This window comes from Podarcis filfolensis, assembly GCF_964270895.1.
Source record: "Podarcis filfolensis genome assembly, chromosome: 4".
Classification (NCBI taxonomy): Eukaryota; Metazoa; Chordata; class Lepidosauria; order Squamata; family Lacertidae; genus Podarcis; species Podarcis filfolensis.
The window spans coordinates 29,520,163-29,538,108 of record NC_139607.1 but is presented as its reverse complement, the minus strand read 5'-3'; the positions used below and the strand labels follow the sequence as shown (position 1 = coordinate 29,538,108).

The 17,946-nt window shown below is 42.2% G+C and overlaps 1 long non-coding RNA gene across 1 annotated transcript in view; it reads left to right on the top strand.

The window, feature by feature from the left end:
- LOC310761295 overlaps positions 1-16,588 on the top strand; it is a 51,249-nt gene extending 34,661 nt beyond the window's left edge. Inside the window, exons 2-3 of the long non-coding RNA XR_014547346.1 lie at positions 12,750-12,836; positions 16,322-16,588. This is a non-coding gene — a long non-coding RNA (uncharacterized lncRNA). The remainder of the gene's footprint in view (positions 1-12,749; positions 12,837-16,321) is intronic.
- The last annotated feature ends 1,358 nt before the right edge of the window (positions 16,589-17,946 follow it).

The following is a 17,946-nucleotide window of genomic DNA, read 5'->3' as shown; positions in this document are numbered from 1 at the left end:
CCATATTTTATCATATAGTGTTAAATTCAAATTCCGTTCTCCAGCATCATAAGATTTCCTCTCTGGAACAAAGCTAATAATTGTACAGAGGTGTGCATCCTGGTTCAAGACATCTTCAGAACTGGAGCATATTCTGGTTATAACTTTGGTCCTCAGCAAAGTCTAGATGGTCAAGGCTTTCATTATTGTCTTTTCCCCGAGTTTAGAGTGGTACTTACTCATGCAGCAAACTGATGCTGACATCTGCAAAAAGAATTTCATAGAGACTTTTTTTTTGCAAGCTGACACTGCCTTTTTCCTTCAGACCTACAATATGTGCTTTCATTGTTCCCATACCAACTTATGAATATGTTGATGCCTTTCTCCCTCTCCCTCTCTCTCCTATTTTTTTTTAAAAGCTCCCATCTGAGTTCTGTTCATCACAGATGTTTAGAAACACAGCTGTCCATCTACAGTGGTTCTGCATGAAAGACCATGGCTGTTGAGTACAAAAGAGGGGATTCAAGCAGATATGCACTATAAATAGATAGCATTGTCTGCCTCCTCATTTTCCACTACAGTCCTAAATTTTGGCATCGGAAAATGTACTACAGTGTCAAAGCAGTTTGTACCTCTTCCTTGCTCGGCATCGTGAAAATTGAAATACGAACCAAATCAGTGTTGTTGCTATTGTTTCGTGACCAATTAATCAAAACGTGTGTTCCCTCTATACCAAGAAGAAGATGGTCATTCTTCAATAGCCATAAATAGCAAGTACACAGGATTTTTTTTTAAGCATATGCACCAAACACAGCAGCTTCACTGGTGAAGTTCAGCAACAACCTCAATTTGAAAATCAATTTGTCCTTGAATTTGCTTCAGACAAGTTTCTAATTAATAAGTGACTTTTGTACTTAAAAAAAAAAAGTATTAAGTCATGGCTATCCATGATCACAAATCTGTTCTAAAGGAGAGAGTGGAAGAGATGGTATCCTTATGTTTTCTGTCAGTTGCATCCAATTCTGGCCTGATGAACCACAATAAGGTTGCAGGATAAGAAACGTTGTATTATTACGTTAAAATGGCAAGTGAGCAAACTAGACTATATGTAGCCCATCTGAATCCTGGAATTTTGGATTTTTTCTTCTTCTTTTGCTTCATTTGAATCTACTTCCCGTTAATTTCACTGAATAGCCAAAGTTCCAACATTATGCAAGACTGAATAAAGCTCTCCCCATCTGCATTCACCAACCTATCCATAATTTAAGAAACTTCTATCGTATTCCCTCTTAAGGCATATTGTCCCTCAACTAAGAAGCCCCAAACATTACACCCTTTCTTCAAAGGATAGGAGTAGTCTACCTTCTGTTGTTTATGCACTGGTAACTTCTAGGTTAGATTGCTGCAATGTGTTATATGTAGGGTGACCTTTCAGTGTGTTTTGGAAGCTCCAGCTGGTTCCAAATTCATTGGCCAGATTGCTGACAAGGACAAGGCAATCTAAGCATGAAACACTAATATTGGCATGACTGCATTGGCTACCAATGTTGAGCTATCAAGCCTTAGGTGGCTCAGGACACCAATAACTCAAGGACTGTCTTTTCCCATAAAAGTCAACCCAAACCTTGCATTTGTCATCAGAGGACCTTCTCCATGTGTCCCTTCTGAGGTAGGTGCGGAGGCTGCCAATGCAAGAACAGGCCTTCTCAGTGGTGACTCCTTGTTTGTGGTGTGCTCTCCCCAGGGAGGCAGTCTTGGTGTCATCATCATCTGTATTTAGGCAGACAAAAACATTTTAAGGGCTTTGGGCCCTTGATTTGCAGGGTATTTTGGCATCACCCCCTTCTTTTGTGTTCATCAATTTAGTCAGGTGGGTTGGTTCTGCTGTTCTATATATATTTATGGATAGGCACTTTAGGTTCCTATTTGATTGTTGCTATTATACTTGGTTATAATGCTTTGTTTTTATGTTTCAGGTTGCTTAGGGAGACTTTTGTGAAAAAGCAACAGATAAATAATAATGATAATAGGGTACTTGGTTTAGTCCAGGCATAGGCAAACATGGCCCTCCAGATGTTTTGGGACTACAACTCCCATCATCCCTAGCTAACAGGACCAGTGGTCAGGGATGATGGGAATTGTAGTTTCAAAACATCTGGAGGGCCGAGTTTGCCTATGCCTTGTTTAGTCAATATGAGTAGTCAATGAGATGTCCTTAAAATGTTGTGGACTACAACTACCATCATTCCTGACCATTGCTTATGCCGGCTGGGCTGATATGTGCTATAATCCAAAACATATGGAAGGCACCACATTGGCTACACCTACTCTAGCCCCTTGATCATGTTGGTTGCCCTTTTCTACACTGATTCCTAATCTACAATATCTTTTGTGAAGTGAGGTAACCAGAACTCTGCAGAGCATTCCAAATATGGCCGCAACAAAAATTTGCATCAGAGCATTATAATGCTGTAAGTTTTATTTTTACATTTGTTGACTGCCACCGGACCAAAGAAACAGAAAACGCATTTCACTTTGTCATATTATCACTCATTCAAATGCGAACCATGAGTTTTCAACAACTATTACGCTGTTCCTTTATATTCCTAACGTAGGGGTTAGGGTCCATTGGCATTGGACGTTTGTCCCTTTAGCAATACTAACTCTATATAACAAAGTAGTTTATTCCAAATCATAGTCTTGCTGCATTGAGGATAATAATATTGTTCAAATCTTCATACCACTTTTCTTGAAAAAAATTGCTTTGACTTGAGCATTTTCAGATCTAGTAACATATAGATCCCCCCCCAAAAAAACCCTCTAACTAGTGCTGTTACTTATCACTTATGGTAGCTCCGCCCCCCCAAGTGTTATTGCTTTCTATCTATGTCTAACAGTTTGGGCCAATGTTGTTGGATTGCGTCTCCTATCATGCCTGACCACTGGCCATGCTGGCTGATGGAAGTTGGAGTCTGAAACATCTAGAGGCTATTCATGCATGTTTACTCAGAAGTAAATACTATTGTGTTTAATGAGACTTGTTTCAATGAAGCATAGGAGTAACCAGTGCTTTTTTTTCTTTAAAAAAAATGTTTAGGGGTACTCTCATTTTCCTACTCATATTGAAATACTGCCCCTCAATGAGGCCAAACTTAGATTCACAAAATGTTTAGGGGTATGCGTACCCCTGCGTCACCCCAGAAAAATAGCACTGGGAGTAACACGGCAGCATGGAACATATCGTAGTATATATAGGGATCACAACCAGAATGCGTTAATTGAAGCTATTCATAGAGTGGAAGATGATAACTAGCTCCTCATCTCCTAATAGCTCAGGAGTAAATTGCCAATTGTTGATCAAGTTATTAATGTGACGTATATCCTATATCGTTTTCCTTTACCATGCCCTTATAATCAAGTGATGGTAAGGGAGTTATTCCAGGAGATTGCTTCTGTCGAAATACTTCCAAGTTTTTAAAATGGCTGATACCTGAGTATCTTTACGTATCTCTTTCTGCAATTTGTTATCCCAGTACTAAATAGCATGTCTTAAAGGCATTCTGCATGACAATTGTTCCAGTAAGACCGCCTTATCGATATTACACTGATGCACAGTAGCTGCCAAATTGGCAGCGTGATCATTGCATCAGGAATACGCAACTGGATTCCACAATGTGGTTCAAGATATTCAGTGCTTTTTTCTGGTGGTACTCAATGATACCAGCAACTCCACACACACACACACCCCGCCATCTTGCTCTCGCCCAGGTAAGCAACCTTAGGAGCACAACCTTGAGTATCAGAAGTCAGTAGCATGTGCTGCTCTTCTAATCTCTTTCTATCCCTATGCACCATGGAGGCGTACACTTCATGCCAGACACCACCACACCACAGTCAATGACAACAATAATAATAATAATAATAATAATAATAGAGAAATCACTACAGTTCCCAGGATTTATGGGGGAGAGAGGCTACAAAGAGGATGACACTAGTCACTCAGCCACCTTTGCTGCAAGATGTCTTCTGAGAATATAATTCTCCCAACTTGTAGCAAGTGTAGGGTTTTATGGTGGCCCATTGGGAGAGAAAGACTCTATGTCTCGGCATACACAGGGAGGATAGTGCAGAATACGTGGAAGGAATTGGGTAGAGCGGTGTGGAGGGTGAGGAGAACTGACAGGGGGGAAAGCTGATGCGTTGGCAGGACGGAGGTAGAAAGTTTGCTGCTTCATGGTGAGTACTGGCACCATTTTTCCTAGAATAAAGGCACTGAAGATATTCATGTCTTGTTTCCTTTCCATATAAAAGTTTAATGCTGTTTTCAGTTGTTGTTTTTTGCTGGTTTTGCAAGATAGGTCGGGGGACTGTGACTGAATGTGCGGAAAACAAAAATAATGGCTTTTCAATAAGAGTCATTTTGACTCTATTTCTTCATCCTGTCTGTGATCCACAGAGATCCGTTCTACAGAACCCTTTTGCAGACTCTGATAACTGTGCATAATTGATATTTACCATTATTTCAAACTCTATAGCTGTGCATTTATTTATATGTGCCTTCCAATTTAGCTGTATAATCTAGTTTGCGAACTAATTCCTAGAGACATGTGTTTGATTTCTCAATGTGGCTACTTTATTTTTTTCAAGCTGAATAGGTTTAAGCTACAGATTGCTTTCAAACAAGAGAGAATTTGAGGTAATTGTGTAGATCATTTAGTGCCACATTTAAAGCCATGACTCCAGCAGCAGGAGTATTTTCGAGGCAATATAATCCACTTAATCCAAGGTGTTGCTGAGTTTCTACTTCTCATGTATTTATCTCTTTTAAATTTAGGCATAAGATTGTGGGCATTGGATCCAACTAAGTTCTCATCAAAGTAGACTCTTTGGACTTAATGGACCTAACTGAGTCACGTCCATTGATACTCAAAGTATGATGAATGTTGAATACAACCCATCCCGTTGTAATACTATACATCTGTATACACTTGTAGAGGAGAAAGTCCCACTGAACTCAATAGGACTTAATCAAATATATATGTTTATCTTTGCAACCTCCTGTAGTCTATTTTATGAAGCAGACAATGCTCTTGGCAGGACTGGAGATGTAGTTGAGCATAGTTGAAACACCCCAAGTTTAGAAATACATTGAAGGGACTAAAATTCTTTTTTTTTTAAATAGATTTTTATTAATTTTCCATACATTCAAATCATTTATCCAAATTTTACCAGATTTTAACAAAATTCATATTTTGGACTTCCTTCAACTTCCCTGACAATCATCCATTTTTACCCTTTAATGCGCATTTCTTTAATAGCATTGCCATTTGTCTTCCCTCCTTTTTTCTATTTACTTTCAGCAATACCTCTTTGAAGGGACTAAAATTCAATCAGATGCCCCCTCCTGTTATCAATATATTATTTATATTGCAACCTAAGCAGGACTCGCGGATGTGCAGATATCAGAAATTAAAATGGGATGCTGTACACCCAGTTATTTGTTTCAGATGCACTGCACTTCATTTACAATTGTTCCATTGCTTACTATCAGGGGCGTCAACTGCTAGGGGCTGAACCCCTTTGTTAGTGTGGGGCTGAGCCCCCACAATGAAGAAGCGTCTCCACCCCCATCGTTCTGCCCGGACACTGAGGCCCAGTGCCAAGGCCTTCTGGTGGTTCCCTCACTGCGAGAAGCCAAGTTACAGGGAACCAGGCAGAGGGCCTTCTTGGTAGTGGCACCCGCCCTGTGGAACACCCTCCCACCAGATGTCAAGGAGAAAAGCAACTACCAGACTTTTAGAAGACATCTGAAGGCATCCCTGTTTAGGGAAGTTTTTAATGTTTAATAGGTTATTGTATTTTAGTGTTCTGTTGGAAACTGCCCAGAGTGGCTGGGGAAACCCAGTCAGATGGGTGGGGTATAAATAACAAATTATTATTATTATTATTATTATTATTATTATTATTATTATCATCATCATCATCATCATCATTATTATTATTAATAATCTGGGCATCACAGTGTTGCCCAGGATGGCTAGGCGTAACACAGTTGCACGAGCCAGGAACACGGTGGGTACTCCTTCTCTTTCTGCTGCAGTGGGGAAGCAGCCCCCGGCCCATAGTGGTGGCAGTAGAGGAACTGCCAGCCATGGAGGCCAAGCTGCCACACAACGCCTGCACGACGTCCTGCTGGGAGCTTCCAAGTGATGTCTGATTGGCCACTTTGAGAATGAGATGCTAAATTAGATGGGCCTTCCGTATGATCCTGCAGGGCCTTAGTTTTTTTATGTTCTCTTCTTCGACTGTGCTTAGAAATGCACCATCTTGCTTGTTGATATCGATATAGATAAAGTTGTGACTGAACTCTCTACATTATACAACTATGCACAGACAGAGAGATCTGTCCTTCAGAACTCTGTGGAAATGATTTATCAACAATCTGCACCCCTCTTTCCGGGCACACAAACCGGGGTGGAATCTACACACATATGAAAAAAAACAACGCTACGAAAATGTCTTTTTAAAAAGTTGTGAAAAATACATTGAATTTTGCATAGCTCACTTTCGCCACCTAGTGTCACATATCTATATTTTACTTTACAAGACATTTTTTTTGTTGTTGTTTTCAGCTGTGTGGCTGAGTCCTAAGATGACCATTTCAATTAATTTCGCCAAGGAAGGAGAAATTCTCCTCCAGTTGTTTCAGGGCAGTGCTCACCAGGAACAGTGGCAGTAGCATAGCTTCTTTTTTGTAGTTTGCTTTTCTTTTTTTGCTGCCTCTGCAAGTGAAAGCAGTAGCGACTACAGGGGCAGCTGGCTAGAATTTTGCATTCCTCACAATGCCCTGGACCTAGCAGGGAAGAGGAAGGGAGGGGAAGAACAGCCACTAACAAACACAATATGGAAATCTTCAAAGAAAATCTGCAAAGTAGCCTTTTTTTTTCTAAGGTGGGGAGGGGGGGTCCATATATTTTCTCAAAAAGAAGTCTTCAGGAATTTTCTTTTGGCTCAGCTCAGTTCTGTGATTCTCATCAATAAATATGAATCCTAAATATGGACTGATGGGCTTATTCATACAGCTGGATTGTTCAAATGGATTGCAACTATATTATTGCAAGTACTTTCTTGCAACTCCTGTGAGTGAGGAATAAGAAATGATGAGTCCTTCCTATGTCTATTTCTCTGTAAGTAATGAACGTCTACGGCAAGTATGAGGAGTTGCATGCTGCAAATATTCACTATTTCTCACTCTAGATAAATATCTAGCATGGTCAATAGGTTTGTGATCAGTTTTAACAGTGGGGGAGAAAACAATCAGTGATTCATTGTGCAAGATATTGTACTAATTAACAACATTTGATTCACATTGCGGTCTGGGCATTTAATCAGGGAACAAGATACAATAAATCCTAGTGACTGTTTTTGACTGGGGAACCTAGTGCAAAAACTAATTTGGTGTTTTTGAATGGGTAATCATGTACATTCCCATGCAGTTTTGCAACATTTTGATATTTTTTTAAAAAAGTTAAAATTTAATTCATATTTATTTATTAAATTTCTAGCTTGCCATTCCTCCCAATGGAGCCCAGGGGAGCATACAGTCCAATAGCAAAGCAATTTAAGCATTTAAAAAATTACATAATGCCCTTCTATGCATTTTATAAGAAAACTACCTGCTCATTTCCTTACTATCTGAAATCCAAACATCTCTGTGCCACCTGCCTTAAGGAAGCTCTTGCACTGAACAAGGTACTTTTTAGTATGTGTATGCAAAGTGAAACAAGGATGGCAAATTATGAACATCCCAGGCATGCTAAAACCAACCCATGTTTGGAGAAGGATGCAAGGGCATCATTAAGAAAGTTGGAAATTTGGAGAGAGAGAAATTGAAAAGTTTCACATATGCCCCCATATTATGATGCTTTGGCATCGGACTGCAGAAGATCCAAAACTCACAGTCAGGATCTACATTTGTGCTGCAGATGTGAACAACCACTATTTCACATCCATTTCTAATATATGTGTGCATAGGAGGTGAAAGAGAGAAGAGGGAGGATGTGTATTGTTTTGAAAGTGTATACAGTCCAGAATGATAATATTTGACAAGATCGAGTGTAGCCCCAGAACAATCTGGGTGAGACTAGATGATCAAAACCAAAAACAAAGCGAAGAGAAAAATTCAATCAGCAGCTGTTGCAGACCCCCCCAGGACAATACGAAAAAATATTCATTGAGCAACAACTGAGTTGTTCAAAACCACACAGCACTTTCCCAGAGGGGACTTTAACTGTCCAAACATCTGTTGGATGACAAATAAAGCTACTGTAAATATGGATCAGCAAACAGATTCCTGGCCAAAAACAGAGGAGGAAAAAACAACCACGGACCCAGGAAAGAAATCCTAGTTGCTGTGCTGCTTTATAGCTCAGAGAAGGCAGTGCTGGTATTGCTTCTTAGGAAAGCAGGTTCAAAAGCATTGCTTTCCCTTAATGGTGGCAGCATGGCTGAGAATATATGAAGGCATCTAGCAAGCTTGCTTCAAGCAAGATGCAAAATGAAAGCACGGCAAAGATGCAACACAGATGGCAAGGAGCCACATATGAAGGAACCCAAGAGAGCTTTGGCGGAGTGCAGGAATTGGGAATCAAAGGATTTGGATGCCGGAAAGGTTTGCTAACCCATGCCCTGCCTGATTTGTCTTTCTACTCGCAATCCAAGCATTACATGCATTCCTAAGTAATCCTACATACTCACAGCAAATTCTTTCTCCAAGTGTGAATCCTTATGTATATGAACATTTAAGTGCTGGCACGATTCATGCACAAGAGGAAGATATAAGCTGAAATGGGGAACTCCAAGGACACATTTTAGACAGAATCCCTTGGAGGAGAGGTGATGCCCACCCCCCAAAAAAGCAGTCCAATGAGGGTCGTGCAAGATGGAATAACAGAGTGGGAAGAGAGCTGGAGTATCTAAGAAAAGGCATGGCTGGCTGGCATCCTTGAAGTGTGGACTTCCTGGATTCCCAGCATGGAGATTGCTGCTGGCAACTGACCAAGGGAGGTGGCAAGGAGGTCAGCAAAGTGCAGACGCAGCAGTGGGAGGGTAGGATATTTCAAAACTTGACTTCCTTCCTCCTCTTTCTGCGGCTCCTTAAATTTATTTTTACTACCTTCTGCATATCCAAATGAACTTAATTTGCTCACTTACTCATCTTCTTTAAATATATACTCTTATGAAACTGCAGGTTATTACAGGAATCCTGCCAATGTTTTTATCTGTTTACAATTTATCTGTACATATTTAATAAACCATTTCCATTCTTTTATTTAAAAATTGTAATCTTGATTTCTTATTCTTCTGGTAAGTTTCGCCATTTCTGCATATTCCATAAGTTTTGGGGGTTTTTTTATCCATTCTTCCTTTGCTGGAACTTTCTTTCCATAATATAACAACAATCTAGAGGGGAAAGGAGAGGAGAGGATGAGGTGTGAAAAAAGGACGTGAATGTGAAAACGGGGATGTAAAGGAGGGGCGCAGAACAGAAGCAACTTTAGAAATGGGGAGATGACAAGTGGGATTAGTAATCGCATCAGAGGGGAAGTTCTAAGGGGTTTCGTGGGGTCTGTGCACAAGAGGGTCATGAAGAAAGGAGGCAGCAGCATAGGAATGGGGCTGAAGGTGAAAATAAGGGGTGAAAGGGTAGTTTGTGTGCCAGGGGGTGACAGAAAAGGAGGGAGAGGAAAAGACATGGAAATGGGGTTGGAAGTGGCAGGGCAGGTTGCAGAGTGATGTTCTGCAGAGCCACTTCCGCCCTGCAGAGGAGGTGGGGTGCTGTCAGAATCTCCACTCAGCTGAGCTGATAAAGCTCATCCTCCTCTGGCCGAGTCCTCCAGAATTGCCTCCAACGTGATTGACAACCTAAGGCTCCAGGCACATCCCCCATTCAGCAGAGAATCCAGCACAGGGAAGAGACAAGAAGGTATGAGCTACATGCTAGGTTTTATTGCTAAGCTACGCAGACAGAAAAAAAAAATACACATCCTCTCTCTGTGAGAGCAGAGAGCAACCGAACAACAAAGGAACAGGAAACCAGTAACATCACATCCGTCTCCTGTCTTCGGTGAGATTTCCAACAGTCTGGAATCCCAGGAATGTAAACAGAGACCTGTGACTCCAAGAGCATTGCACAGTGGCAACACACAGAAACCAACAGGTGCGTGATTGGGGGATTTCCCAGCTGCGTCACCCCCTGGCCAGCCAATTGGCTGGCTCTGGGGACGTGGCCTGCCCTATTTTAAGACAGGCGCGGCCAGGGATCTTCCTCTTTTGCTGTCTACCAGCTATTGTTCTGTAGATGGAAGAGGGAAGGAAGCGCCATCACCTGCCCCGCATATTGAAGGGTAGTCTGATAAAGGATTCCAGGGGCCCTGTCCGAAGCCTATGGATGTGAGGGCTTAAGGCACGCCCCCTAGCGGTGACCCCGGGGGAGTTCCTAGTTGATGTGCATCAGCAGGACTCCCCCTACTGGCGGTTAACCCTTCCCAGACTTTAAGCGGACGGGCTGAAGTCGGATATAGTCGATTAGGACCAATGCCTAAGCCAATAACGCTCATCATCTGTAACCAATAAAGTTGTGGCTTTATTTAGCCCATTAACCTTAATAATTGTGTCATGTGTCTTTATTTCCACTGGGGGGGGGGAGCGGGAACTCGCCACGCAACTGAGTGGTGCTGCAGAATAGAAGAAAGAAGCAGCTACAGAAATAGGGTTGGGAAGGGGGAAAGTGGCCTTAGTAGTCCATGAGCTGGGAAATCTAGGGAATTCCCATGGGGGGTGTGGCAGGGGTTGGCAGCTGGACCAGAGGGATGGGGTCCCCTCCCTTCCCCATGTCTCTCTGTGTGTACAGGCAGATACATTTGAAAGTGCTTCCTTAACACAGATAATTGAATTCTGCCATATTTATCCTTTGAGCCTTCCCACCAAGGTGGTTTCAAGAAGGATGGAAGCAGGAAAGTGCCTTTTAAGGTATTACTGTATTACTTTTCAGTCTGCAGGGAACACTTACTGGGTTTTGCTATTGTCTTTCAGTTTAGAGAAATATTTACATGTGCAGAAAAAAAGAGCTCTCCAGCCTCACAGATAAGAACATTAATGCAACCACTTACATGCTAAATTTATGCATGTCTTTTGAAGCCCAGGCCTATTATACTCAGTGTAAATACACATAAGATCTCCAGTGTATCCATTTTTTTATTATTTTTATTTTATTTTATTTTATTATTTTAATGTAGAATGGGCACTTTTAGGGCTAACAATGTCTTGATTTCACTGGCAATATCCAGCATGAGGAGCTGCTTTTCTACAATTTTAGGATTTCTATCAAAGTAGGAGGATTTAGGCTGCAATCCTGTATATATGTAATTGCAAGTAGTGAGGTGGCCAAGCTTGCTTATGATAGCAAATTGTACAGGCTGAACAAAAGGGGATTATCAGGAATTCCAAAAAAGTATATTTCCAAACTGGGTGAAAAGACATTAAAATGGCTAATGCAATTTAGTAAGTATAAAATGATGCAAGTGCGGGCTAAATCCTGCCCCCCCTTTCATATTTACACTCATGGTGTCTGAACTGGTGGTGACTGACTGGAAGGTGACATCAGGATCATAGATGGATGAAGATGTGGCCAAAGGGATAAGAGAGAAATTCCTGTTAGGGATGACTAGGAAAGGGATTGAAAATGAAACTGCAAATATCATAATACTGAAAATACCAATCTATGATGCAGCTGCACTTGGAATACTGTGTGTTGTATAGTACATCTGGAAAAGGGTGACTAAAATGATCAGGAAAGTGAGGAAAGTCCTTTTGACAAAAAATGAACTAGTTCTGTTTAAGATCATCCAGATGAACTTTTTAGTTTATTAACATTTTATCCTTGACAATAGATAGTTAGATAAATAGATGATAAATTAGACAGACAGACAGACAGACAGATGGAAGGAGCATCAATAATGTTGCAGGCTGCTGTGTTGAAGTCTATACAGTGGTACCTCAGGTAACAGACGCTTCAGGTTACAGACTCCGCTAACCCAGAATTAATACCTCGGGTTAAGAACTTTGCTTCTGGATAAGAACAGAAATCATGCGGTGGCGGCGTGGTGGCAGTGGGAGGCCCCATTAGCTAAAGTAGTACCTCAGGTTAAGAACAGTTTCAGGTTAAGAACGGACCTCCAGAATGAATTGAGTTCTTAATCCGAGGTACCACTGTACTTCAAAATAAAACAGGATGATACACAAGTAATAATACAAAGATAGTCGTCAGGTGAAGTTCGACCCATAATTGTACTTCAGTACTAAATAGGCTTCCCCTGTTGGAAGCTGCTCCTCTTGGCAGAGAGCAAATCTTAGTTCTACACAAAAAAGCTAACATTTGATAAAGAACAATTAAGTTGCAGCAACATTTTTAACAGAAATGCACATGTATAAAAAAATAATCAAAAGTTGCACAACACTCCTTGACATAGTGTGTCATTTCATGGGGTCAACAAGGGATTTCATCTCAAAATCCCATTTACATTAGAGTCTGAATCTGAAGAGGAGATCCTTGCCACACTCTTGGTTCCCATTAGACCACAGCTTGCAGGAATCATGTCGGAAGTGCTCAGTTTTGTAAAATACCCAGTAAGGCAAGAAAAAGAAGAAGAAGTTGTTGGGTTTTTTTAATTTGGCCCCTGTGAAGCTGTATCTTTTTATTATTATTTCAGTCGTTCTTGAGTGACTCCAACTTTCCCTGGTCTCTAGCCAATGGAATTTGTCTCCGTGTGAATGTCTGCATAACTACAACCACTAAGGTGCGATTCATAATTCTGGAGGATCCTGATGTGCTTGAAGAAGCTCTGTTCTCTTATTTGCTAAGGCAGGCATCCCCAAACTCGGCCCTCCAGCTGTTCAGGACTACAATTCCCATCATCCCTGACCGCTGGTCCTGTTAGCTAGGGATGATGGGAGTTGTAGTCCCCAAACAGCTGGAGGGCTGAGTTTGGGTGTGCCTGTGCTAAGGAATGGTCCTTTCAGGTACTGGGAGGTCTTGATTCCATGCAACACTAATTACCTGAGATATTTCCTGGTGCAGCCACTGAACTAGAAGTAGAGTTGTTGACCAGCCATATCTGGAGGGCACTATATTGACTACCTCTGCATTAAGCATAGGCCTTGATTTCCTTGGTCATGCACCCAGGAGCTACCAATTCATTGTGGCGGTGCGTGAAGGCAAAGAACACAGGTTAATCCTTTGAGCTGAATAGCTTTTATTCTAATTCCTTCAGTATCTCCCATCTCTGTGAATCTTTCTGCCTTTCCCGTAATTTAACATTATATTTGGGTGGTTGGGAGGTGGTGGTGCTGGAACAGGTTAGTTGCGATATTCCTTATGCAGGGTAAGGATTTACATTCTTTTTGTCAGCGAGTAAAAGGTTCCAAACATCTGCAGTCAGAGCCCAGCAGCTTAACAGTTTCGTCCCTGCCCTGACCGCATAATTGTTAAATTGTGCATGTAAAATGGCTTCGGGATATTCTCTGCTACTTCCAGCAGGTTATCAGGGAAAACCTGCCAAAAAACATTGTGGTGTTTATATATCCTTTAGGTTAGGAACTCAAAGGTCAATAGTTGCCAAAAGCGTTTTTTTGCTGGGCAACTGCTACTTTTCTCAAGCTTCACAACCGGCCTCAGCCGCAGTGATCCTTATAATACACATAAACACACAAACGCACATCTTGCAGACCTTTCTGCTATGACCAAGCAATTTTGGTTTACTCAGGTATTCTATCCCTCTTTTTGCTCCAATTAATCATGATGATTAATTAGCTGCATAAGTGGGTATTACATGCTGCTCCAGTCAGCTTACATCCTCTAACATTACTAGTCTATTTCTTTTGGCTATAAACATCCCCAGTGAAACTTATTTTTACATGTAACAATGCAAAGATATAATTACCTTTCATGGGGCACGATTCTCACAGTATATGCATAATGTATGTACTGTTTGTAGTTTTTGCTCTACAGGTAATTTATTGTTTAAAACGGGCAAACGGAGGATGGCTGAGCATTCTCAGATGCTAGTCTAGTGCAAGTCTTGAAGTCCTCCGTCTTCAGGGAATCACTTCCACAGAGTTGTTTAAAAAGACAAACACAAGACTTTCCCAAGTTAAATAAACGGAGAGCTCGTCTTTAAAGTACCGCCGGCTCTGTGTTCTAGGATTTATTTCTATTGAACTACCCATGCAAGGGATAAAAACAACCTCCACTTGTTGCTTTTTAAAGCACTTTTATCACCTGAAAACCTTTAATGTAAAAATAAATCGGTACAGAAAAGTTTTAGAAATCTCGGCATATTCCAGTTAGTACTGTGCACAAAATCTGTGGACACTGGAATGAGACAACCATTTATCCAGATTTGTGCAGGGGGGAGAGATACTATCCTGGTAATAGACGTGTCTTCGGAATATGGCAGAAATTCAGGTGTCAGACACACTTTTGTAGGGAGGGAATTACCGTATTTTTTGCTCTATAAGACTCACTTTTCCCCTCCTAAAAAGTAAGGGGAAATGTGCATGCGTCTTATGGAGCGAATGCAGGCTGTGCAGCTATCCCAGAAGCCAGAACAGCAAGAGGGATTGCTGCTTTCACTGCGCAGCGATCCCTCTTGCTGTTCTGGCTTCTGAGATTCAGATTTTTTTCTCTCGTTTTCCTCCTCCAAAAACTAGGTGCGTCTTGTGGTCTGGTGTATCTTACAGAGTGAAAAATATGGTACACAACCTAGGAGCTGCCATAGATAAAGCTCTGTCCTGGGCTGCCACTTCCACCCCACACTTTTAAGGATGGTGAATCATCTGCTATCTTAACACCTAAGGAGGGGGGTCTCTAGGGAAGGAGGCACTCTTTCATATATTTGGCGCCTAAGTCTATAAGTGGCAACAACAGCAAATGTGTTGGAAGTGTAGCCATCATTTTGCATCCTCCCCAATGCCCAAGACTTAATCTTGTTCTGCAGTATTGGAACGGAGATGGTGGTCACCACAAAAGATGGTGGATATCATGCCCTCTGACATTTCTCCAGTGAAAATAGGGACATCCCATTCCATAATGAAAATTTTACTATTTATACCCCACACATTTTACTGGGTTGCCCCAGCACTCTGGGCAGCTTCCAACATATATGTTGTTGTTTAGTCGTTTAGTCGTGTCCGACTTTTCGTGACTCCATGGACCAGAGCACGCCAGGCACTTCTGTCTTCCACTGCCTCCCGCAGTTTGGTCAGACTCATGTTTGTAGCTTCGAAGACACTATCCAACCATCTCGTCCTCTGCCATCCCCTTCTCCTTGTGCCCTCAATCTTTCCCAACATCAGGGTCTTTTCCAGGGAGTCTTCTCTTCTCATGAGGTGGCCAAAGTATTGGAGCCTCAGCTTCAGGATCTGTCCTTCCAGTGAGCACTCAGGGCTGATTTCCTTCAGAATGGAGAGGTTGGATCTTCTTGCAGTCCATGGGACTCTCAAGAGTCTCCTCCAGCACCATAATTCAAAAGCATCAATTCTTCGGCGATCTGCCTTTTTTATGGTCCAGCTCCAACATATATGGTCCAACATATATAAAAACATAATAAAACATTAAACATATAGGATTGCCTTCAGAAGGTTCAGGGGTTGGATAACCCCATACCCTCCAACATTTATCCAATGAAAATAGGGACATTCTAAGGAAAAGTGGGGCATTCTGGGATCAAATCAGGGACGTCCCTAGAAAATAGGGACACTTGGAGGGTTTGGCACATATATTTTTGTCTTTCTCTACTATCAGAATCATGGGACGCAGGTGACGCATTGGGTTAATCCACGGAGCCTAGGACTTGCCGATCAGAAGGTTGGCGGTTCGAATCCCCGCGACGGGGTGAGCTCCCATTGCTCAGTCCCTGCTCCTGCCAACCTAGCAGTTCAAAAGCACTTCAAAGTGCAAGTAGATAAATAGGTACCGCTGCGGTGGGAAGGTAAATGGCGTTTCCATGCGCTGCTCTAGTTTGCCAGAAGCGGCTTAGTCATGCTGGCCACATGACCCGGAAGCTGTTCGCCGGCTCCCTCAGCCAATAAAGCGAGATGAGTGCCGCAACCCCAGAGTCGGCCACGATTGGACCTAATGGTCAGGGGTCCCTTTACCTTTACTATCAGAATCGGGAGAAGCAGAGGATATGCCAAACCAATGTCTGTGGGGGAATAACGGGCTGGTTGTTTCAGGTGTCTCTAACTTCAACACTTTTATTTTCTTCCTTTCTTTTGTTGTTAGGTGAAGACACATCTGTTTGTCCAGGCCTTTGGGGAGCCCTGAGGTGCATTGGATGCTGAGAGTAATCTGCATTTGCTGTTGCTGCTTTTTGGTTTTATCACTGTGATTTAATTTTATTGTGATTTATATTTTTCGACCTGTCTTTTTATCCATTTTCATATTGCTATTTTTCATGTATCTGTATTTTGAGCCCTGAGACACTGAAGCAGAGGGCAGATTGCAAATGATCTTAATGATGAAGTACAATAAAATATTTGGAGAAAAGTCTGCAAAGAGGCCTTCTTCTAAGGGTTTGAGGAAAAAGAAAAATCTCAGAACTTTTCTCAGAAAAACATCTTGACCCAGTTCTAGTTTTAGTCACAGATGCCTGAACTGTCACCCCTGCCATTCCCTCTTCTTTCCTGCAGTGTGGATTATGAATTTGAAGTGACATGAGTACGTAATTTGTACAGGACAGGTTTGTTGAAAGACTACAGAGGGGTTAAGGGACCCCTGACTATTAGGTCCAGTCATGACTGACTGGAGTTGTGGCGCTCATCTCACTTTACTGGCCGAGGGAGCCGGCGTACTGCTTCTGGGTCATGTGGCCAGCATGATTAAGCCTTTTCTGGCAAACCAGAGCAGCGCACGGAAATGCCGTTTACCTTCCCACCGGAGCGGTACCTATTTATCTACTTGCACTTTGACGTGCTTTCGAACTGCTAGGTTGGCAGGAGCAGGGACCGAACAACGGGAGCTCACCCCGTCGCGGGGATTCGAACCGCCGACCTTCTGATCAGCAAGTCCTAGGCTCTGTGGTTTAACCCACAGCGCCACCCGCCTCCCTACAGAGGGGTTAATTTGGAGCAAATAAATAACTTACGCTGATATCTGCAGTGGCACAAGACTGCTGTGGCTTGGTTCTTTTATAAGACGGCCGTGTCTCCCCGTTGGCAAGATAGCAGTGAAGCTATGCTGAAAAGCTTCTCAAGATCTGAATTGCAATACATCTGTAGTATTCCATGAAACTGGCTTTTGCCTTAGATGACCATGGTTTTAAGTATGTCGTCTGGGGAATCTGTGGCTCTGCCCTTCATTTCAGCGGATTGTCAAGTGGTGCCCAAACTAGGATCCTCAATCTCTGGAGAACCATGGGGACATTTGGAAACCTGAGAAACTGTTGGGGGAGACCTCAGTCTATAGCCGCAAATGTAGCCCCTTCTACACTGCAACTCCTCCTCATCCCATATGTCAGTTTTTAGATGAGAGGTCACCAACATCTCTGGGAACATTTGGAAACCTGAGAAACTGACTGTGGGGGCAGCATCTCGCACTGCAACCTCTGCTGCTGCATCATAAGGCAAAACAGGACCAGGACAATGTGGGGAATCTATGTTGGCCCCAGGCACTCCATGTTCTACATCAGGATTTGGGCTTGAACAATCAAGGACAAGTGCGGATGCATGGCGGGTAAATTGAAAAGCACAATTTGTGACATTGCACAACATCATTACCAGTCATGGGTCTGCTAAGGCATTAAATGTAGCTTCCAATATACCGGCTTTGTGGCACTTGAGCCTTATACGTTATATATACGTTGATCATTGAAAGCATCTCTATATAAACACACACTAAAAGAATGTGAG